This window comes from Triticum aestivum, chromosome 3A (assembly GCF_018294505.1).
Source record: "Triticum aestivum cultivar Chinese Spring chromosome 3A, IWGSC CS RefSeq v2.1, whole genome shotgun sequence".
NCBI classification, from domain to species: Eukaryota; Viridiplantae; Streptophyta; class Magnoliopsida; order Poales; family Poaceae; genus Triticum; species Triticum aestivum.
Genome location: NC_057800.1, coordinates 207,710,577 through 207,736,505, shown reverse-complemented (window position 1 = coordinate 207,736,505; position 25,929 = coordinate 207,710,577).

Genomic DNA, 25,929 nt, shown 5'->3' with positions numbered 1-25,929 from the left:
TCGCCATGGACATTTACCAAGGCAAGGTGATTAGGAGCTTTTCGCTTCACAACCAATACCGTTCACTTACCATGCGTTCTTCCACCTAGGCCTGGATCAAGCGAGATCCCTACGGCAGGAAATCGATCAGTTCCTTGTTATGTTTCAGTTTTGCAAAATATTTTTTTAGGATTGTTGTTATTGATGTGCTTCCGTAGTCTTGATGTAGATTGACAGTTCTCTGTTTGGTAGTCAAGTTCACTTAAAGCAAGTGCAAAAATCATATTTCCTTGGTACTTGCACCTGTTATTATTTTCACACATAATTTTGATTCTAGATTAACACAATGGCACATTCTCTTCTTTTAAAATAATTTCCGTGCACACATGAACTAATTCATAGAACAACATGTATGCATTATTTTAAAATCATATATGTTTATGGTATTTCAACCATCTTGTGGCTGGAGCCATATGTATTTAGTTAAGTAGGAGCAGTCTCATACTATATGGTGTTTTTTCTCTTATGCTCAAAAGTTTGTGTCTCCAGGATCCTCTGTGCCGCTCTATTGTTCCCTACCCATGTGAACAGAGGAAGGAAGAAGGTCACCATGTGGCAGGGGAGAAGGTCACATACCAGGTGCAGGGGACAAACTATGTATGAGTTGATGCCGTCTACCTACTTGATGTTATACTTTCGACAATTGTGTGAGCGAGCACATGCGTTCTGTGTGTATGTTCGTGCAAAAAGTGGGTGGTTATATTTTCTTTTTGTCTATATAAGAGAAAGAAGTTCAAATATAAGAAATGGAAAAGTTTGGAACATGTAAAAGAATAAAAAAATCTTGTATGCAATTTGTGTGTAGAAATAAATGTAAATTCACAATGAAGTTCATATACAAAAAAGTTGAAGTTCACATAGAGAAAAAAGGTGCATTTCTGAAAAAGCTGTATTGAAAAGTACATGTTCTATAATGCCTAATGCTTATATGGTCGGTCCTTGAGGAGCAAAAATGCAAAGCTTCAGACACGACATAATGATAGTTAAAAATATTGTTCAAGTATTGTCCTTTAGAAAAATTCATCCATATAATATTCTGAATTCGGGAGGTTAGAAAAAATCAAACCCGTCAATGAAAAATGTACCTAGAAAGGAAAAAAAGGTGAAAATGTACCTAAAAAGGTTAAAAAAAGTAGACGTTCAAATTTAAAAAGAGGAGTGGCTCAATGTTTAATAAAGCAACTTGGAATTTTTCTTTATTAAAATAAATAAATAAAGAAGTCCAAACTAAAAAGGGAAGTAGTTCGATGATTATACAAAATGCATATTTCCTTGTCATTTAAGAACGGAAACAAGAAGTTCAAAATAATAATAATGCAGTTGTTCGATGTATAGAAGTCGGAAAATCCAAATCCGCTTACAAGAAGATTATAGGAAGTTCAAAGAAAAGTAATAGAGCAGTTAAAAAATAAAAGAGCACTTAAAAGCGGATATTTCATCGTTTGTAAAAATAAAAAAGAGAAGTCCAAATATTAAAAATAGAGAAGTTCAAAAATCATCAAAGCTAACTTCCATTGTTTCTAAAATAAAAAACTCTTGAAGTTCAAATTTAAATAACAGACGGTCCAATATTTATTAAAAATTAGGATATTTTGGTTACTAAAAGAATTAAACCAAGAAGTCCAAATTAGTAAACTAGAGAAGTTCGATATTTATAAAGAAAATAAAAATTTTCCTTACTACAAAAGAATAAAAATGAAGTAGTTCGATGTATACGGAAAAATCAAATTCTTTCTGTTTCTAGGGAAAATAAAAGTATGAAGTCCAATTTTTAAAAAGGTGTTTGATGCTTACTTAATTTTTTTCTAAGAATGAAACTAAAAAGTTCAAATTAAATTAACAAAGAAGTTCAAAGTATATTAAAAACTCAGATTTTTTTCTCGTTACTAAAGAATAAAATGAAGAAGTTCAAATTAAAATGAAGGAGTAGTTCGATGTATACGGAAAACTCAAATTCTTTCCATTTCTAGGAAAAATAAAAGTATGAAGGTCATTTTAAAAAAATTTGTTTGATGCTTATTTGAAAACATAGTTTTTTTCTAAGAATAAGCCTAAGAAGTTCAAATTAAAATAACATAGAAGTTCGAAGTACATAGAAAAGACTTAGATTTTTCCTTGTTACTAAAGAATAATGAAGAAGTTCAAATTTAAATAACAGAGTGGTTCAAATATTTATTACAAAACTAGGATATTTCCGTTACTAAAAGAAATAAACCAAGAAGTTCAAAATACAAAAGTAGAGAAATTCAATATTTATAAAAAAACTCAGGTTTTTTGTGTTACTAAAGAATAAAATGTAGAAGTTCAAATTAAAATAAAGGAGTAGTTTGATGTATGCGCAGAAAACTCAAATTCATCCCGTTTGTAGAAAAAAAATAAGAGTATGAAATTTAATTTAGAAAAAATGTTTGATGCTTATTTAATAACATTATTTTCGTATAATATGTGGCCGAAGTTCAACGTGAAAATAGTGAGCAGTTCAACTACTATACGGAATGCATTTCGGACGAGAATAAAAGATTAGAAAAACTAAAAGCTTAAAAGGTTTGCTGTAAAAAGTTCACATGCTCACCCTGCACGGTTCAAAAATTATATTACGAGACTCCGACCTTCAATTAAATGTTAAAAAAGAGAGGCAAACAACATCGTGTTTGCCATTTTAAAATCTGCTCTCAAAAAGCAAAGAATTTGTAACACCTATCTATATGAAATAGTTGCTCATATTCATAAACTTTCCAATAGTATATTACATGCTATATTCCGATGTACATTTTAAAAGTTTCATGTATACCAATTAAAACACGTTTTTATGTATTCATTTTTTTAACCGTCGCGACTATGAAAATATGATCAACATGCGAAAGTTGCGTGTTTTGCAACACTTTCAATCAGTATATCATTTGCTAAATTCTAATAAGTTGTTAGGGAGTTACTGGCAAAAAACAGCACGCGAAAAACAGAGTGAAGTTCAAACAAAACTGCTCCAGAAGTTCAACCTCTTCACACAGTGCATTTTTGGAGACTCTGTTTTCGCGATGAAGGCAGAACTCATGATCTTAGAAGTTCAAATTCATAACTGCCAGAAGTTCACGTACTACAGGGTGTGCATTTTGTATTAAAAAAGAATGAGAAAGCAAAAGCTAAAAGTTTTGTTGCTGAATGATCAAGTGCTCACCTCGACAAAGTTCAAAATTTCTTGTGAGAGAGGTTGAACAAAAATACGTGACAGAAGTTTTAGGTGAAAACAACGGGAAGTTGAACTACTAAAAGGAATGCATTTCAGGTGAGAATAAAAGTATAGAAAAATGAAAGCTTAAAAGGTTTGTTGAAAGAAGTTCAAGTGCTCTTTCCGAGGAAGTTCAGAAATTCTTGTGAGAGAGGTTCACCTTGTATTTCCATGTTCGAAAACACAAAAAAGAAATTGTTGACTTTTTAAAATAATTCTCTCAACCCACATAGAAGTTCAGTTATTATTTGGGTGCAATTTGATTTCCAAAAAGAAAACAAAAAATCAGATTATAAAAATGGAAAAAGTTGATGTACTACATGGTGTGTGTTTAACATGAGAAAAATGAATTAAAAGGCAAGGTCCAATTTTGTTGTTGTTATAAGTTCAAGTCCTCCGTCGGAGAAAGTTAAAAAAAAATATTGTGAGAGAGGTTTGTACAAAAGAAATATCATTTGTGTAACACTGACGAATGGATGAGAAAATTACAAACGAAAATACGTCATAGAATTTCAACGTGAAAACAACAGGAAGTTCAACTACTATAGAAAATGAATTTCAAATGAAAAACTTTTAAAATCGCCGCGAGTATGAAAAAACAATTAACACGGGAAAGTTGCGTGTTTACGACAGCTTTCCACCGGTATATCACTTGCTCAATTCTGGTGAATGGATGGAGAGCTACGAGCAGTGCATGGAGAACAACGAGCAAAAAACTCACGTGAAAACAGAGTGAAGTTCAGGTACACGTGCCGAGAAGTTCAGGTTCTTCACGCGGTGCATTTTCAAAGAATCTGTTTCGCGATAAAGGCAGAACGAATGATCTCGCCGTTTTCGAAATTACAAGAAAACAGCTAGTAATCAGAGAAAACCATCAACATTCAAAAGTTTCGCATTTTCCGTAGCTTTTCAGCGGTATATTATTTTCCTCATTCCGATAAAGTTTGTAGAAATTACGGAGAAAATACGTTTTTATCCATTTTCAAAATTTACTTAAACCCGTAAGGAATTGGGAGAAAAATATATACAAAAAGGTTTCACATTTGTTCAAGCTTTCCAACGCCATATCATTTGCTGCATTTAGACGTACGGTTAAAAAATTAGCTCGAAAATACGAACTCGGTGGAACTTGTATCATTTTCTAAATTACTTTTAAACCATTCGAAATTAGAAAAAACTTTTAACATGAAAAAGTAGCGCATTTTCATAAGCTTTCCAACGCCATATTATTTGCCTCAATTGGATTAGCCGTTTAGAAATGGCATCAAAAATACGAACTCAGGTGTTTCGTTTGCGAAATTCTATGATTTTCCAAATTACTCTTTATCCATAGGGAAGTAGAGAAAAATTTCAACATGTGGAAGGAGCGGTTTTGCAACAGCTTTCCAATGCCATATTATTTTCCTCATTCCGATAAACGGTTTAAAAACGCGATCGAAAATATGATTCATGTTTTTTGTATGAAGAAAAAACGGTTTTCAAAACTGCTCTCAAACCGCTTACATTTTGCCAAAAATTTAATGTTGGTCATGATACTGATGTCCATAGTTTTCCTACGGCATATCACAAGCCCCGTTTTGGCAATGTTGCCAGAAGTTCAATGTAGCACTGGGAGAAGTTCAGGTCGAACAACTGAGGCAGTAAAATTGCAAAAAAACGCAATTTCATCATGAGTTGAGAGCAAAATCCCCCAACAAGCGAGATTTCTATTTAAAACCAATATTTAGTTGCTGCAAAACATTTCTAGATTACACTAACATCATATAGAACACGACTAACAAGAATAATTCGCGAGGGAAGCCACGGTTGCGAAGATAGCCCGAAGGTCGGGTTTGTATAGAGGGAAGTTCAGGCGCGTTACTCAGGCAGTTCAGGTTGTGATCAGAATATTATTCTGATCCCGTGATCAGAATATGATCGGTTCTATGAGAAATTCTTATATATATGCATATCATGTACAATATGTAGTATCGTCAAATACCAGCAAACAAAAAAGAATTAAATGGAATACACAGAATTAAAGGAAAAATAAAAAATAAAACCAAAACCACCCAAATATTTTAGTACCAGTTGGTGTAACCAACCGGTACTAAAGGGCTCCCCGCCCCCGGCGCAGGCTCGTGCCACGTGGTGGCCCTTTAGCGGCGGTTCGTGCAGAAACGGTACTAAAGGGGGGACCTTTAGTCCCCACTCTTTAGTGCCGGTTGCAGAACCGGCACTAAAGGCCCTTACGAACCAATGATACATCCCGGTTCTGCACTAGTGTTCACACATGTACTAAGTTTCCGGTTAATACAATTCTAGCATGAATAATAAACATTTAACATGATATAAGGAAATATAAATAACAACTTTATTATTGCCTCTAGGGCATATTTCCTTCAAGCACAATGGTAGATTGCTTACGGATAGATCTATTATGAGCATTGCAAATTCTATACCAAGCATCTTTTAAACTTTCTCCTCCCCTTTGTTTAAAGTTGAGAACCTTGTTCTCGGGAGTGAAAGCAATAGAGGAGGGATTATCCATAATGGAAAACAAGATTTCACACACAAAAATAGATCCGCTAAGAAAACAGCGAATGGAAAAGGAGAGGCGAATAAAACGGCAAATTATTGTGAATTGGGGCAGAGGAAAATGAGAGGCAAATGGCAAATAATGTGAATTGCGAGGAGATGAGATTTGTGATTAGGAACTTGGTTATGTTGAAGATCCTCCCTGGCAACGGCGCCAAAAATTCCTTTTGATGTCCCTTGAAGCTACGTCGGTATTTCCCCAAAGAGGAAGGCATGATGCAGCACAGCGGCGGTAGGTATTTCCCTCAGATATGAAACCAAGGTTATTGAACCAGTAGGAGAACCAATCAACACAACATAAATATCCCCTACACATAAATAACAACACCTCGCAACCCGACGTGTTAAAGGGGTTGTCAATCCCTTTCAAGTAACAGCGACAGAAACAACGTGTGACGGGAAATAAAGTTGTAAATATTGATAGATCGAACGCCAAATAAAATAAATTTTAGCAAGGTATTTTTGGGTTTTTGGTTTAGTAGATCTGAAAATAAAAGCAAATAAAAATATATTGTGAAGGCAAATATATGAAAAAGTAGACCCGGGGGCCGTAGGTTTCACTAGTGGCTTCTCTCGAGAAAAATAGCAAACGTTGGGTAAACAAATTACTGTTGGGCAATTGATAGAACCTCAAATAATTATGATGATATCCAGGCAATGATCATTACATAGGCATCATATCTAAGATTAGTAGACCGACTCCTGCCTGCATCTACTACTATTACTCCACACATCGACCACTATCCAGCATGCATCTAGTGTATTAAGTTCATGGAAAAACGGAGTAATGCAATAAGAATGATGACATGATGTAGACATGATCCATTTATCTATATGGCGGTAGATATAGATCTCGTCTTTTTATCCTTAGTAGCAACGATACATACGTGTCGGTTCCCTTTCTGTCACTAGGATCAAGCATAGTAAGATCGAACCCACTACCGGGCACCTCTTCGCATTGCAAGATAAATAGATCAAGTTGGACAAACAAAACCCAAATATGGAAGAAGAAATACGAGGCTATAAGAGATCATGCATATACGAGATCAAAGAAACTCAAATAACTTTCATGGATATAGAAAGATATGACTGATGATAAACTCAAAGTTCATCAGATCCCAACAAACACAACACAAAAGGATTACATCATATGGATCTCCAAGAGACCATTGCATTGAGAATCAGCTAGAGAGAGAAAGCCATCTAGCTACTAACTACGGACCCTAAGGTCTACAAGGAACTACTCACGCATCATCGGAGAGGAACCAATGGAGGTGGTGAACCCCATCTGAGATGGTGTATAGATTGGATCTGGTTGTTCTAGACTCTACGGTGGCTGTATGAATATTTCATGGATGCTTCTAGGGTTTTGGTATTTTTGGGGTATTTATAGAGCAAAGAGGCGGTCCGGGGGGCACCTGAGGTGGGCACAACCCACCAGGGCACGCCTGGGCCTCTTGGCGCGCCCTGGTGGGTTGTGCCCCCCTCGGGGCACCCCCAAGTGCAACCAGGGCTCATTGCCTTCCTTCTGGCCCATAAAAATCATCATGGAGTTTCGTGGCATTTGCACTCCGTTTGATATTGATTTCCTGCGATGTAAAAAAACATGGAAAAACAGCAACTGGCCCTTGGCACTATGTTAATAGGTTAGTAACAAAAAATGATATAAAATGACTATAAAATTATTATAAAGCATCCAAGATTGATAATAAATTAGCATGGAATAATCAAAAATTATAGATACGTTGGAGACGTATTAGGAAGCAAATGATAATGATCATGAAACTTTAGATTAAGTTGCTACTGAACCTTGTAGGTCAACCAGAGCACGATCCGCACCAGAGTGGTACGGTAATCCTGTCCTGGAAGTCATGTTTCTAGACCAAGGCGAACCTGCGAACTATGAAGAAGCTATGATGAGCCCAAATTCTGACAGATGGCTTGAGGCCATGAAATCTGACATAGGAGGCATGTATGAGAACAAAGTGTGGACTTTGGTGGACTTGCCCGATCATCAGCAAGCCATGGAGAGTAAATGGATCTTCAAGAAGAAGACTAACGCTGATGGTAATGTTACTGTCTACAAAGCTCGACTCGTCGCAAAAAGTTTTTGACAAGTTCAAGGAGTTGACTACGATGAGACTTTCTCACCTGTTGCGATGCTTGAGTCCGTCCGAATCATGTTAGCAATTGCCACATTTTATGATTATGAAATCTGGAAAATGGATGTCAAAACTGCATTCCTTAATGGATATCTCAAAGAAGTGTTGTATATGATGCAACCATAAGGTTTTATCGATCCTAAAGGTGTTAACAAAGTGTGCAAGCTCCAGCGATCCATCTATGGACTGGTGCAAGCATCTCGGAGTTGAAATATACGCTTTGATAAGATGATCAAAGATATGGTTTTATACATACTTACGGTGAAGCCCATATTTACAAGAAATTGAGTGGGAGCACTACAAAAAAAAGACACATCCATGACATTTTGGGCCGAACGAAAAAAAATTCTATCATACTTATGACACTTCTATGACAATAATTATGACAAAACACGGTATCATCATAGATGTGGTGGGGTCCTACTTCTATGAAAAAAATCATGACAGAAAATGGGCTTTTCGTCCTGGGCGGGCCGGAGACACAGCTGCATGACATTCTTTGGGCCGTCCATGATGAAAAAATCATGGTAGAAGCGAGTGCGCGAAAAATATCGAGGAGTCCTCGGTTATGGTGGGTGGTCGGGGGCCGAGCGATGCGCGTTTCTCTCGTACATATGCACATGTGTGCGAGGCGTTGGGCTTTAACTGAACCCGAGCGAGGTGTTGGGCTCTAACTGAACCCGAGCAATTGCACTACAGGCTACACGTTACTGAACCCGAGCAATCGATCGATGGCTGTTAACTGAACCCGGTCGAGCGATTCCTTCGCTACTACTGCTAACTAAAGCCGATCGATGCTGCCTCTAGATGAACAGTGAGCGTTGCGGGGGGGGGGGGGGGTTGGATGAACAGTTCCCAACGGGGGTGGATGAATAGGACCCCCTGGTGTTGCCTCTTGATGGACAGTACCCCGATCGATCGAGCCGGTTAGGGCTAGATGAACAGGACCCCGTGGAGGGCAGGATGAATAGGACCACCCCGTGGAGGGAAGGATGAACAGTAGACGGTGGAGGGCAGGATGAACAGTAGCCCGTGGAGGGGTGGTTGAACAGGAGCCCGTGGAGAGGGCTGGTTGAACAGTAGCCGGTGGAGTAGCGCACGGTGGAGGCTGGATGAACAAGAGCCCGTGGATGAACAGTCGCAGGTGGAGGCTGGAGGAGGTCGACGGTGGATGAATAGTAGCCCGTGGAGGCTGGAGGGGGTAGACGTTGGAGATGAACAGTATCCCATGGAGTCCCGTTTTGCGGTATGCCATACCCCTCCCGATGAACAGGACCCTCGTTTCAACCGTAGCGCTCCAACACAAGTCCGTTTCCTCCGTTTTGCGGCACACCACACCCCTCCCAATCAACAGGACCCCTGTTTAGACCGTAGGAGGTTCGTTTCCTCTGTTTTGCGGTACACCAGACCCCTCACGATGAACAGGATCTCGTTCAAACGTGGCCGGTCGAACACAAGGCCATTTCCTCCGTTCTGCGGTACGCCAGGCCTCATTTCCATTGGCTGTTCCGTCCAAGCCCTCCCGATGAACACAACGACACATTCCGTTCCGACCCAGCCGGTTGGCTCCCCATGAACACGACGACGACACTGTTTCTCTGTTCCGACCCAGCCATGTACACGAGCCCTAGCCGTACATATGCGCGAGTAGGCGTTCGAGACCCTGCCCGTATGTACGTGTGTGGCCGTATTTTCTTTCTTGCACACTGGCCATTGTACGTACGTGTACATGCTACGTGCACGCCTCTACTACGACACGTGCGCGCCTCTACATCGACCAGTATGTACGTACACGTTCACGACCAGAATGACAATGCTACGTACGCTTCAACCAGGCGGGTCCTGACTGTTAGGCACTTCCTTGCGTGCGAAGATGTAGCTGGTGGGTCCGAGCAGTCAGGGGGGCGAATCGTTTTTTTTGCCCGGACGCACTTCCTTACGTGTGAAGATGTAGCTAGTGGGTCCCAGCAGTCAGGGAAATGTTTTTTCATGAAATACGGTGGCCCGTCTGGTGGGTCCCCGCTATCAGGTGGAGGAATAATTATTTTGCACGTAATAAGGAGGCACTTCCTTGCTGCGGCCGTGGACCCAGCTGTTAGCCTCTCCATGTACAATCCACTTCCGATGGAAGCCGTTCCTTGACCATGTTGACCACGCCGCGCCGAGACCACCAGGGCGGTGGACGACGGCGATGCCTAGAAGGGGACGACGCAGAGCCGGGGAAGATGCGGTAGTGGATGCCTACGCATAGAGGAGTATGAGGGTTCACTGGTTCGCTACGGTGTGAGGCTGCCATCACCACAGAATAACAGGGTTTGTGGGTGAGTAGAGGGATGGTCTGGCCAGCAGTGGGAGTAGTAGGGGTGGTAAGGCCTCCGCCGCATCGTAGCCGACCATGAGAGGTAGGAGCACGAGGTACGACCGGCACTGGTTTGGGCGGCTGGAGCAAGAAGACCAGAGGTTGAAGAAGCACTACGGCCGTTGGATGGACATCGTACGATCAGTGGACCTAGAATCGTGCATATTGACTAAGTTGACATAGCCCTCCATCCCCATCAACTTAGTAGGCCCACAAGTTAGCCTGCCACTATACTGGGTCCCAGCTAGCAGGGGGAGTATTCATTTTTTTTGTGCGTAATAAGGAGGCACTTCCTTGCGTGCGAAGATATAGCTGGTGGGTCTAAGCTGTCAGTGGCGGTAACTTTTTTTCATGAAATACAGAGGCCCTTTTGATGGGTCCCAGATGTCAGGTGGAGGAATCATTATTTTGCACGTAATGAGGCATTTCCATGCATGCGGCCGTGACCCAGCTGTCAGCCTCTCCATGTATAGTCCACTTCAGATGCATGTCGATCATTGACCATGTTGACTAGGCCGCGCCGAGAGCACCAGGGCGGTGGACAACGGCGAGGCCTAGGAAGGGAATGACACGGAGCCAAGGAAGACTCGACAGTTGTTTCCCACGCGGAGGGGAGTACGACTGTACGAGGGTTTACTGGTTCGTCTGCCGTCGCCGGAGAATAACAACAGGTGTGGGTGAGTACAGGGATGGCTAGGCCAGTGATGGGAGTATGATGGGGCGGTGAGGCCTGCGCGGCAGCACAGCCGGCCGCGGGGAGGAGAGAGCAGGCAGTCCCGCCGGCGCTTGTTTAAGCGGCTGGAGCAGGAAGAGCAGAGATTGAAGAAGCACGACGGCCGTTGGATGGACATCCAACAGTCACTGCTTGTGCGTCAACCTTTTTTTAGGAAAGCCCCAAATCTGTGGAAAACATCATACAACCCATCTGCCATTATTTCTAATAATATACAGCTCATTTGCTAATTCTTAAGGGGTTTTTGGAGCCCATATTCTTTTTGTTAGCATTACAGCCCATATTGTGGCCACAGTTAAAAAATTATACGAAAATTTTCATATTTCGGTGCGGTCCGAACTGTTTTTAATCCTGAAATTTCGAGTCACGTTCAAACTGATTTTTAAAATAAATATATATCAATATAAAATCCAACAAATTGTCTAAGCATAAAAATCAATGCAATTTAAATTCTCAAAATTAAAAAAAAAAGAAATTTGAAACTAATTGCCGGTTTGATGTGTTTTAAAAATGTACAAGCCATTTCTCGTTACTAATAGGCCATTTTCTCAGCCAGTCGAATGAAAGCTCACCTCGTCTTGAAAGATTTGCAGCCCAACAGGCCTGACAAAGAGACTTACTTGCCAAATCACAAAAAAACTGGGCTGTGGCCGTGGACCCAGCTGTCAGCCTCTCCACATACAGTACTCTTCCGATGGAAGTCGGTCGTTGACCACATTGACCACGCCGCGCCGAGAGCACCTAGGCTGTGGACGACGGCGAGGCCTAGGAAGGGGATGACGCGGAGTCGGGGAAGACGCGATAGTGGATGCCCACGCGGAGAGGAGTACAAGGGTTCACTGGTTCGGCTGCGGTGTGAGGCTCCCGTCGCCGCAGGGCCTGGCTAGCGGTGGGCGTAGTAGGGGCGATGAGGCCTCAACGACAGCACAGCCGGCCACTGGAGGCAGGAGCAGGCGGTCTCACCGGTGCTAGTTTGGGCAACTGGTGCAGGAAGAACAGCGATTGAAGAAGAAGGAGGACCGTTCGATTCAAATCCAATGGTTACTGCTGCTAGAATCGTTTGTTGACTAAGTTGACAAGCCCTACGTACGTGTCAACTTAGTAGGCCCATAGGTCAGCCTCCCAATCGGTGTGCCCCTAATGTCAGTGGGAGGAATCATTTTTTTTGCATAATAAGGAGGCACTTGATTGCGTGCGGCCAGGCCAGCAGAGGGAGTAGGGTGGGCCGGGGAAGCCTGCGCGGCATCACAGCGGGCCACAAGAGGAGGGAGCAGGCAGTCCCGCCGGCGCTAGTTTAGGCAGCTGGAGCAGGAATATCAGAGATTGAAGAAGCACGTCGGCCGTTGGATGGACATCCAACAGTCACTGCTGCTAGAATCATGTGTTGACTGACAAAGCCTTGTGTAAACAAGTCAGCCTCGAAATCTGTGGCGTGTACATCCCATTTGCTATTATTTTTATAAGTTTTACTCATTTTCTAATTCATATGGAATTTATTGCAGCCCGTTTTCCATTTTTAGAATTGCTGCCCATTTTCTGGTCAGTACTAGGGTTAAAAAAATAACTAAATATGTGGGAAATTTTGAAAATTCGCAAATTTTTGCTGGGGGGAAAATATTCTTAATACAAAAATTAGTAGCCATACTAAAACAAATTTAAAAATAAATCAGTACTATGTCATGTTAAATCCAATGAAATACGTATAAGATATCAGTGAAGAACAAAAACAAAAAAATAAACTAATATCCCATTTGCTATAATAGTTTTTTGGAATATTCAACCCCTTTTGATATTACTTTTAACGGACACTGACCATACTCTTTGGCCAGGCCGGAATGCATCCCTCCTCTTCTTGAAAGATTTGCAGCCCAGTAAGTCGGAGAAAACAAATAGGCCTAGCTTGGGTATTCTTCAAAAAAATATTGGGCTACCTATTTTCCCAAAGAAAAAACTGCTAGGCTGGTCATGTTGTTAGACGGGCCACAGAGACTGCACAACCCAGTTTATAGCTTGCTCCTATGAATTACTACTAAAAAAAGTTGTGAAATTCTGTCGGTAATTGACTATACATTGAAAATGACGTGGGTCCCAGATATCAGCAGGGTGGATTAGAGTAAAAAAACGATGGGTTCATCTGAGTAGTAAAGGAGGCGCTTGCTTGTGTTCGGGAGTGGACTTGGTGGGTACGTACTGCCATACTCACAACTACAGTCCTCTCCCGATTCACTATGTTGACAGGGACCGTTTCGAAAAAAACTATGTTGACACGGCCGGACGGCGGCGCCGCAGCGAGCGCACCAAGGTACTTGCGACCCTCTCTCCTACTTTGGGCCGCAGAGCGTGGCGGCACATATCAGGGTATGGTGCATGCAGAGACACATGGTACGCTGTGTACACATAGTTTTGCCTGATGAACGAAACTGTGCTACCATCATGATCCTTGCCGTTGGTTATCTCCTGGTTAATCGGATAATTCAGTCTGACAAACAGAGAGCATGGACCAAGGCTACTTACCAACCTCCAATCAAAAAATCCTGGAGGCCCAGAGAAGCTGGGATCTGATGTCTACTACACAACCTTCTTCTTGTAGACGTTGTTGGGCCTCCAAGTGCATAGGTTTGTAGGACAGTAGCAAATTTCCCTCAAGTGGATGACCTAAGGTTTATCAATCCATAGGAGGCGTAGGATGAAGATGGCCTCTCTCAAACAACCATGCAACCAAATAACAAAGTGTCTCTTGTGTCCCCAACACACCCAATACAATGGTAAATTGTATAGGTGCACTAGTTCGGCGAAGAGATGGTGATACAAGTGGTATATGGATGGTAGATAATAGTTTTTGTAATCTGAAAATATAAAAACAGCTAGGTAACTAATGATAAAAGTGAGCGTAAACGGTATTGCAATGCGTTGAAACAAGGCCTAGGGTTCATACATTCACTAGTGCAAGTTCTCTCAACAATAATAACATAATTGGGTCATATAACTATCCCTCAACATGCAACAAAGAGTCACTCCAAAGTCACTAATAGCAGAGAACAAACGAAGAGATTATGGTAGGGTACGAAACCACCTCAAAGTTATTCTTTCCAATCAATCCGTTGGGCTATTCCTATAAGTGTCACAAACAGCCCTAGAGTTTGTACTAGAATAACACCTTAAGACACAAATCAATCAAAACCCTAATGTCACCTAGATACTCCAATGTCACCTCAAGTATCCGTGGGTATGATTATACGATATTCATCACACAATCTCAGATTCATCTATCAACCAACACATAGAACCTCAAAGAGTGCCCCAAAGTTTCTACCAGAGAGTCAAGACAAAAACGTGTGCCAACCCCTATGCATAGATTCCCAAGGTCACGGAACCCACAAGTTGATCTCCAAAACATACATCAAGTGGATCATAGAATACCCCATTGTCACCACAGGTATCCCATGCAATACATACATCAAGTGTTCTCAAATCCTTAAAGACTCAATCCGATAAGATAACTTCAAAGGGAACACTCAATCCATTACAAGAGAGTAGAGGGGGAGAAACATCATAAGATCCAACTATAATAGCAAAGCTCGCGATACATCAAGATCGTGCCACCTCAAGAACACGAGAGAGAGAGAGAGAGATCAAACACATAGCTACGGGTACATACCCTCAGCCCCGAGGGAGAACTACTTCCTCCTCGTCATGGAGAGCACCGAGATGATGAAGATGGCCACCGAAGAGGGATTTCCCCCTCCGGCAGGGTGGCGAAATGGGTCTAGATTGGTTTTCGGTGGCTGCGGAGGCTTCTGGCGGCGGAACTCCCGATCTATTCTGCTCCCCGAAGTTTTTAGGGTATATGGGTATATATGGGAGGAAGAAGTATGTCGGTGGACCTCCGGGCTGTCCACGAGGCAGGGGGGCGCGCCCAGGGGGTGGGCGCGCCCCCCACCCTCGTGGGAAGCCCGGGACTCTCCTGGTCCAACTCCGATACTCCGCGGGCTTCTTCTGGTCAAAAAATAAGTTCCGTGAAGTTTCAGGTCAATTGGACTCCGTTTGATTTTCCTTTTCTGCGATACTATAAAACAAGGAAAAAAACGTAAACTGGCACTGGGCTCTAGGTTAATAGGTTAGTCCCAAAAATCATATAAAATAGCATATAAATGCATATAAACATCCAAGGTTGATAATATAATAGGATGGAACAATCAAAAATTATAAATACGTTGGAGACGTATCAGCATCCCCAAGCTTAATTCCTGCTCCTCCTCGAGTAGGTAAATGATAAAAACAGAATTTTTGATGTGGAATGCTACCTAACATATTTATCCATGTAGTTCTCTTTATTGTGGTAAGAATATTCAGATCCATAAGATTCAAGACAAAAGTTTAATATTGACATAAAAATAATAATACTTCAAGCATACTAACCAAGTAATCATGTCTTCTCAAAATAACATGGCCAAAGAAAGCTATCCCTACAAAATCATATAGTCTAGCTATGCTCTATCTTCACCACACAAAATATTTAAATCATGCACAACCCCGATGACAAGCCAATCAATTGTTTCATACTTTTGATGTTCTCAAACTTTTTCAATCTTCACACAATACATGAGCGTGAGCCATGGACATAGCACTATAGGTGGAATAGAATGGTGGTTGTGGAGAAGACAAAAAGGAGAAGATAGTCTCACATCAACTAGGCGTATAAACGGGCTACGCAGATGCCCATAAATAGATGTCAATGTGAGTGAGTAGGGATTGCCATGCAACAGATGCACTAGAGCTATAAATGTATGAAAGCTCAACAAAAGAAACTAGTGGGTGTGCATCCAACTTGCTTGCTCACAAAGACCTAGGGCATTTTGAGGAAGCCCATCATTGGAATATACAAGCCAAGTTCTAATGAAAGATTCCCACTAGTATATGAAAGTGACAACATAGGAGACTCTCTATCATGAAGATCATGGTGCTACTTTGAAGCACAAGTGTGGTAAAAGGATAGTAGCATTGCCCCTTCTCTCTTTTTCTCTCATTTTTTATTATTTATTATTATTTATTATTTTATTTTTTTATTTGGGCCTTCTCTATTTTTTATGGCCTCTTTTTTTCATTTTTTGTCTAGAGTCTCATCCCGACTTATGGGGGAATCATAGTCTCCATCATCCTTTCCTCACTGGGACATTACTCTAATAATGATGATCATCACACTTTTATTTACTTACAACTCAAGAATAACAACTCGATACTTAGAACAAAATATGACTATATGAATGCCTCTGGCGGTGTACCGGGATGTGCAATGACTCAAGAGTGACATGTATGGAATAATTATGAACGGTGGCTTTGCCATAAATACGATGTCAACTACATGATCATGCAAAGCAATATGACAATGATGAAGCGTGTCATAATAACGGAACGGTGGAAAGTTGCATGGCAATATATCTCGGAATGGCTATGGAAATGCCATAATAGGTAGGTATGGTGGTTGTTTTGAGGAAGATATATGGTGGGTTTATGGTACCAGCGAAAGTTACGTGGTACAAGAGAGGCTAGCAATAGTGGAAGGGTGAGAGTGTGTATAATCCATGGTCTCAACATTACTCATAAAGAACTCACATACTTATTGCAAAAATCTATTGTTATCGAAACAAAGCACTACGCGCATGCTCCTAGGGGGATAGATTGGTAGGAAAAGACCATCGCTCGTCCCCGATCGCCACTCATAAGGAAGAAAATCAATAAATAAATCATGCTCCGACTTCATCACATAACGGTTCACCATACGTGCATGCTACGGGAATCACAAACTTTAACACAAGTATCTCTCAAATTCACAACTACTCAACTAGCATGACTCTAATATCACCATCTTCATATCTCAAAACAATTATCAAGTATCAAGCTTCTCATAGTATTCAATGCAGTTTTTATGAAAGTTTTTATTATATCCCATTTGGATGCCCATCATATTAGGACTAAATTCATAACCAAAGCAAATTACCATGCTATTACGCATGAGAGGTCATCTATTTCTATAAAATAAAACCACCACCGTGCTCTAAAAAGATATAAGTGAAGCACTAGAGCAAATGACAAACTACTCCAAAAGATATAAGAAGATCAATGAGTAGTCGAATAATTATGCAACTATATGAAGACTCTCTAACATTTAATAATTTCAGATCTTGATATTTTATTCAAAAATCAAGCAAAGCAAAATAAAATGGCATTCTAAGAATGGCAAACATCATGTGAAGAAGCAAAAACTTAGGATCAACCGAAACTAACCGATAGTTGTTGAAGAAGAAAGGTGGGATGCCAACCGGGGCTTCCCCAAGCTTAGACTCTTGAGACTTCTTGAAATATTATCTTGGGATGCCTTGGGAATCCCCAAGCTTGAGCTTTTGTGTCTCCTTAATTCCTCTCATATCACGGTCTCCCTAAATCTCAAAAGCTTCATCCACACAAAACTCAACAAGGTTTCGTGAGATAAGTTAGTATAAACCAATGCAAAAACCTTATCATACTCTACTGTAGAAAATCACTAAAATTATTATTCAACATTGCATACTAAATGCCTCTGCATATTTAATAGTCCTATCCTCAAATAGAATCATTAAAGAAGCAAACTTGTGTAAACAACGCAAACATAACAGCAATCTGCCTAAACAGGATAGTCTGTAAAGAGTGCAGCAAGATCCATACTTCCCTAACTCCAAAAATTATGAAAGGAAATTTCCACTGTAGGAAATTTATCAGATCTTAATATGCAAAAGGTTTCAATATTTTATCACATTCTGACTTTTCTAGGGAATTATTGCAACAGCGGTAAACTTTCTGTTTTCAAACAGCAACATGAAGACTTGTAAAATAGGCATAGTAAAGGCTATCAATGCCAATAAAAGATACAAAACATTGTTCTAAATAACATCAAGCAAATCCTAACAAAATAAATTGACGCTCCAAGAAAAACACATATCATGTGGAGAATAAAAATATAGCTCCAAGTAAAGTTACCGATGAACGAAGACGAAGGAGGGGATGCCTTCCGGGGCATCCCCAAGCTTAGGCTCTTGGTTGTCCTTGAATATTACCTTGGGGTGCCTTGGGCATCCCCAAGCTTAGGCTCTAGCCACTCCTTATTCCATAGTCCATCGAATCTTTACCCAAAACTTGAAAATTTCACAACACAAAACTTAACAGAAAACTCGTAAGCTCCGTTAGCGAAAGAAAACAAAACACCACTTCAAGGTACTGTAATGAAATTATTATTTATTTATATTGGTGTTAAACCTACTGTATTCCAACTTCTCTATGGTTTATAAACTCTTTTACTAGCCATAGATTCATTAAAATAAGCAAACAACACACGAAAAACAGAATCTGTCAAAAACAGAACAGTCTGTAGTAATCTGTAACTAACGCAAACTTCTGGAACCCCAAAAATTCTAAAATAAATTGCTGGACGTGAGGAATTTATCTATTAATCATCTTAAAAAAGAATTAAATAAGTAGAGCTCTCCAATAAAAAACTGGCAGCACTTCTCGTGAGCGCTAAAGTTTCTGTTTTTTACAGCATGATCGCAAAGACTTTTCCCAAGTCTTCCCAAAGGTTCTACTTGGCACAAACACTAATTAAAAGCATAAAACCACATCTAAAAAGAGGCTAGATGAATTATTTATTACTAAACAGGAACAAAAATCAAGGAACAAAAATAAAATTGGGTTGCCTCCCAACAAGCGCTATCGTTTAACGCCCCTAGCTAGGCATGATGATTTCAATGATACTCACATAAAGGATAAGAACTGAAACATAAAGAGAGCATCATGAATAATATGACTAGCACATTTAAGTCTAACCTACTTCCTCTGCATAGGGATTTTGTGAGCAAACAACTTGTGGGAACAAGAATCAACTTGCATAGGAAGGTAAAACAATTGGAACCTCATGATCTACAAGAATCAACAATATAACCAGAACCTAAAGCATTCTTTTCATGATCTACAAGCATAAAAAATTTATTACTCTCCACAGAAGAAAAATTCTTCTCATGAATAGTAGTGGGAGCAAACTCAACAAAATAACTATCATGTGAGGCATAATCCAATTGAAAACTAATATCATGATGACAAGATTCATGGTTATCATCATTCTTAATAGCATACAAATCATCACAATAATCATCATAGATAGCAACTTTGTTCTCATAATCAATTGGAACCTCTTCCAGAATAGTGGATTCATCACAAAATAAAGTCATGACCTCTCCAAATCCACTTTCATCAATATAATCATCATAAATAGGAGGCATGCTTTCATCATAGTAAATTTTCTCCTCAAAACTTGGGGGACAAAAAATATCATCTTCATCAAAAATAGCTTCCCCAAGCTTGTGGCTTTGCATATCATTAGCATCATGGATATTCAAGGAATTCATACTAACAACATTGCAATCATGCTCATCAGTCATATATTTAGTGCCAAACATTCTAATGCATTCTTCTTCTAGAACTTGAGCACAATTATCGGAATCCTTATTTTCATGATAGATATTAAAAAGATGAAGCATATGAGGTACCCTTAATTCCATTTTTTTGTAGTTTTGTTTTATAAACAAACTAGTGCTAAAACAAGAAACAAAAAGATTTGATTGCAAGATCTAAAGATATACCTTCAAGCGCTAACCTCCCCGGCAACGGCGCCAGAAAAGAGCTTGATGACTACTACACAATCTTCTTCTTGTAGACGTTTTTGGGCCTCCAAGTGCAGAGGTTTGTAGGACAGTAGTAAATTTCCCTCAAGTGGATGACCTAAGGTTTATCAATCCGTAGGAGGCGTAGGATGAAGATGGTCTCTCTCAAACAACCCTGCAACCAAATAACAAAGAGTCTCTTGTGTCCCCAACACACCCAAAATAATGGTAAATTGTATAGGTGCACTAGTTCGGCGAAGAGATGGTAATACAAGTGCAATATGGATAGTAGATAATAGTATTTGTAATCTGAAATTATAAAAACAGCAAGGTAACAAATGCTAAAAGTGAGCGTAAACGGTATTGCAATGCTAGGAAACAAGGCCTAGGGTTCATACTTTCGCTAGTGTAAGTTCCCTCAACAATACTAACATAATTGGATCACATAACTATCCCTCAACATGCAACAAAGAGTCACTCCAAAGTCACTAATAGCAGAGAACAAACGAAGAGATTATGGTAGGGTACGAAACCACCTCAAAGTTATTCTTTCCAATCAATCCGTTGGGCTATTCCTATAAGTGTCACAAACAACCCTAGAGTTCGTACTAGAATAACACCTTAAGACACAAATCAATCAAAACCCTAATGTCACCTAGATACTCGAATGTCACCTCAAGTATCCGTGGGTATGATTATACGATATGCATCACACAATCTCAGATTCATCTATTCAACCAACACATAGAACCTCAAAGAGTGCCCCAAAGTTTCTACCGGAGAGTCAAGACGAAAACGTGTGCCAACCCCTATGCATAGATTCCCAAGGTCACGGAACCCGCAAGTTGATCACCAAAACATACATCAAGTGGATCATAGACTACCCCATTGTCACCACAGGTATCCCACGCAAGACATACATCAAGTGTTCTCAAATCCTTAAAGACTCAGTCCGATAAGATAACTTCATAGGGAAAACTCAATCCATTACAAGAGAGTAGAGGGGGAGAAACATCATAAGATCCAACTATAATTGCAAAGCTCACAATACATCTAGATCGTGCCACCTCAAGAACACGAGAGAGAGAGAGAGAGAGATCAAACACATAGCTACTGGTACATACCCTCAGCCCCGAGGGAGAACTACTTCCTCCTCTTCATGGAGAGCACCGGGATGATGAAGATGGCCACCGGAGCCAGCAAGGTGCTGGAACGGGTCTAGATTGGTTTTCGGTGGCTACTGAGGCTTCTGGCAGCGGAACTCCCGATCTATTCTGCTCCCTGAAGGTTTTAGGGTATATGGGTATATATGGGAAGAAGAAGTATGTCGGTGGACCTCCGGGCTGTCCACGAGGCAGGGGGGCGCGCCCAGGGGGGCTGGGCGCCCCCCACCCTCGTGGGCAGCCCAGGACTCTCCTGGTCCAACTCTGATACTCCATGGGCTTTTTCTGGTCCAAAAATAAGTTCCATGAAGTTTTAGGTCAATTGGACTCCGTTTGATTTTCCTTTTCTACGATACTCTAAAACAAGGAAAAAACATAAACTAGCACTGGGCTCTAGGTTAATAGGTTAGTCCCAAAAATCATATAAAATAGCATATAAATGCATATAAAACATCCAAGGTTGATAATATAATAGCATGTAACAATCAAAAATTATAGATACGTTGGAGACGTATCAGGATCCTGCTCAAAGACCTTGTAGTGACTGTGATTGTATTCCGCGAAACAACATGTCCGACAAATTTCCTTCCATGGGCCGGAGTAGGTTTCTCGGTTTGCATGCGGGTTTAACGGAGGGGTTTGATGGATGCGAGGAGGCGTGTTCAGCCAGGCGTGCAGTGGACGGCGCATTACTATTCGATTTGACAACTACAACTAGTATATTATAAAAAACAAAGAAGAGTAGTAGAGATAGAGATAAGAATAGAGACTAGGGAGGATCACCATCTACTGCTTCATGGGCTACTCCTGCGCTCCATTCGGTGGCCACAACGTCCCCTACAGCCACTCCCTCCCGCGCTCCATTCGGCAGGCACTGTTGAAATTTTGGGAGTGCACTCTCCCGACTACTAGCAGCGACGACTTCACCGACGATGACTTCTTCCCCGACCTCGGCAACCTCTTCCTCAACAACATGGGCGACAACCTCAACGCCAATGGTACTGCTCCCGTTGCACCGTATGTGTTTCTGTCCTTCCTGTTCGAAATCGTGGTAGAATTCATGTTTCTAGTCTGTGTCCTAGATTCGATCTGTTCATCTACTATGCTAGTCCGCATGATTAGTTTAATCTCTGTTATAGCGGTCATAATTTATTTTGTAATAAATCTCATAGTAACTTGCTCATATATTCAACTGGTGGAACGTCCCCTACAGCCACTCCCGTTTCATGGACGGCCTGGTCGATGCCTCCAAGGAGCCCTTCATCTACTGCTATGAGTGCCTGGTGCCGTTTTGGGGCTCACTGGCGGACAACGTGCATCACCTGACGCAGGCGTGCGACGATCACTACTGGCCCTTGGCGAAGAACATCAAGTACGAGACGTGCTACCCGTTCACCATGCCGGAGTCCCTGGAGGATCAGCGCCGCCTGCTAGTCTCGGAGGAGGACGGCAGCGTCTTGCTCTTGATCGTGGCCACTGGCGAGGCCCGCGCAGGCCTTAGCCACATCTCTGTAGTGTGCGTTAGGGGCGATGCTGCTGACGTTGACACTGACACGAGGCCGATGTATGGGTGCGTGCTCACTATTACTACCCCTCGGAGGTACGTGGGCGGCGACACTGGCTACGTCAAGCTGACTAGGACTCTGCCGAGTTGGGACCTTCCCGCCGATGTGGACATGGAAGACGCACAGTATTATTTGACCCCCAACAATGTGCATGGGGACTCCAAGGAGGTTCACCTGGACATCTGCATTACTAAGTTAAATGTTGATCATTAGTCTTCGCTCAATGTAATCCGCTATCTAAGCATGTGGAGACTTCCATGCATGATCTTGCTCTATTGGAGTATCGCGCATGAATAAAAGTGTATCCATTTATGGTTTAGTCTAGAATCTTCCATGTATGAATTTTTACTACAGTACTGGTGAAATACTTATGATGAACCATTTCTTACATATCCTCTGCCCCCTTCCAAGTCATCCTGATTTAATCCCTCCATCTGGGTTTATAAGGGCATGGTTAATACTTAAATAGTATAGCCAACTGTTGACTATAAGAAAGTGCCATGTCATATGTAGCCAACATGTATAACAATGGATACTCAAAAACTAATTCTTGAAGATCATTTCCTGCAAAGCACAATAAGAGTTATTTCTTCACAAGTTTGGGATGCAGGTTGAATAGTTGAACGCTTTTGTTTGCAAAAGATACTTTTTTTATCTATTTCACCCGGATGTTTGTGAGCTCTAGAGATGAGATAATATCCGAACAAACCTATCGATACCCGTTACACATGAGATGACCGCCACATCCTTTGTCAAAATAAACAACTCCCTGATCAATGCATTTCACTCTTTCGTGCAACGCACGGGCACCTTACTATAGATTAGTACGACCAAAAATTGAACTAACATTATATATAGTACGATAAATGATGATGCATGTCACCTAAAATTATATCATTGAAAACTATGTTCAAATACGAATCAAACGATATTGTTTTTGTTGACATGCACTAACATTTTGTCAGTTAAATCTTCAGTCAAATTCAATGGGGGATAAACCACGACCGATCTAGTAGTACTAGTGTAGAGGGCGGCGCTGCACGGGAGTCTCACCTCTCACCCCGCTCGTGGCGCGGCAGTAAAGCCGCCATATCACAAAACCAAACCACTCCCAGTAATAAGTGGCCTGGTAAAATAAACGGACAAGCAACCATCACATCCCTCCATCATTTTTACATTTCATCTCTCTGCATTTACTTTCTTCGGTTCATCTCGCACACTCGATCCCTAGCTACTACTCCTAGTATCCCTAGCTACTACTCCTAGGGCCAGTTCTTTTGGCGGCTTCCCCAGCTTTTCCCATAAGACTAGTCACAGGGGAGAGTAACATTAAGGTGCCTCACTCATTTATTTGGGCTTCTAAACTACTACTACTAGTACCTCCGTCCTAGTTTATTCCCCAACATTGTAATTTGTGCTAAATTTTGACCAAAGATTTAACTGATAAAATGTTAGTGCATGTGACATGCACTAACATTTCATTAGTTAAATTTATGATCAAAATTTGACATATATTACAATGGGGACCAATAAACCAGGACGGAGGTAGTAGTTATGGGATTACTAATCTAGAAGCCTAAAAGAACTGGCCCCTGGTACTCCTACTAGTAGTAGTACTCAAGTTGGAATTCCAATTGCATGGAACAACTTGTTAGGCAAAAAAATTCGATACAGGGTGTAGAAAGCGGTTTGGGAATTTGCATGCCTTTCCAACCAGTGAGATACTCCGTACAAAGTACGACAGAGAAATAACCATAGACAAGGAAGCTAAAAGTAAACAATCAAACGAGCATTTTTGCATTTGTTTTGCATTGAATCGTTTCACAAGATTGACTAGTGCTGTTTTTCTACTTTTACAAAAACCGCATCGTAATGTCAAAACATGCATTTGCACGTACATAAGTAATAGTAGTACTCCCTCCGTCTAGGTGTATAAGTCTTCCCTCCTTCTTGGTCACGATGCACAACCAAAGATGACTTATTGACCTGGACGGAGGGAGTAGCACAGTCTGCAAGCATATATAGAGAGAGACGTGTAGTGCGAAAGTATATAGTAAAGTTTGTGCTATATGCACGTACTTGCAAAATGCGTACGAATACACAAGGTTTCCACACTTTCCCTTTTACATACTTAATTAAGGATGCTAATAATTCCTGAACTTCGGGATTTATCATTTGTGTCCCAAAACTAATGAGATCGCCTTACGAAACAAAAATTATACTCCTCCTAAAAGCCACGGCGCTCGCAGGAGCGCTTGTGGCGTGCCACGAGTGCCCTGGTTCATGGCTATTTCCCAATGCACCGACACAACGCCTCTTCCTCAGCCTAGCAACTCGCGAGGTGCTGATTGGCGGCTTGCCAACGGGCGAGCGAGATCTCACCGGTGTGGTGATCCAGCGCCAACAGGTACTCCTCCTTGCTGGAAGCGTGCACCCGGTCCATGTACCGCCAAGTGTAGATGAGGCGCTTGGGCCCGACTACACTCAGGGTGTCGGCACGGGCGTCTTCCGCCACCCTCACGGCCCTCGCACGAGCCTTCTGCCAAAGAGCCAATTGCATGACTCTCTCAGACGCGACATAGGCCTCCCAGGCAGCTTGTTCCGCAGTGCGCTTCTCTTACTCGGCCTTCTTCTCCGCCTCTATTTTGGCGCGCTCTGCTGGAGGCAAAGCCTCCCACAAGGCGACATCCATTTCTTTCCAAAGCTCAAGGCTGGGGGGCTCGACGGGCGGCGCGGCGTTCTCCTCGTAGCGAGGAGCCGACGCGTCCTCTGACGTGCGTGCTGGCGAGATTGGGAATGCCGACGCGTCCACCTCGACGCGTCGCAGTGAGGAGCGGAACGCCGACGCGTCCTCCTCGACTAGTGGCGGCAAGGAACGGAACGGCGGCGCGGTGTTCTCCTCGTAGCGGGGAGCCGACGCATCCTCCGAAGCGCGTGTTGGCGAGATTGGGAACGCCGACGCGTCCACCTCAATGCGTCCTCCTCGACTAGTGGCGACGAGGAAGGGAACGGCGACGCGTGACCATCTGCGCGGTGCAGTTAGGGGCGCCTAGGGCTTGGGAGGGGCGATGCCATGGTGGTCGACGTGAGAGGGAGCCAGGGAGGGGGAGATAGCGATGTCGTGGGAGGCGCAGTATATATAGAGAGCAATGGCACACCTACGTAAGATATGGACTGAGCTGCACTGACTTAACTGCAGGTCCAGTTGCGTCACTAACATGTGGGCCAAACCCCTGTTGGGCCCATATGTTAGTGACCCAATGCACCTGCAGTTAAGTAATAACTACGTGGGCATATTTGTTGGAGTAAATTACGGGGGAGGGAAGGGGTGAAAATATTGCTGGTCACAATGGATTGGACGAGCGCATGGGGAGGAGAGTCATGCATGCAGATTTTTTCCACATGGGGTGGAGTG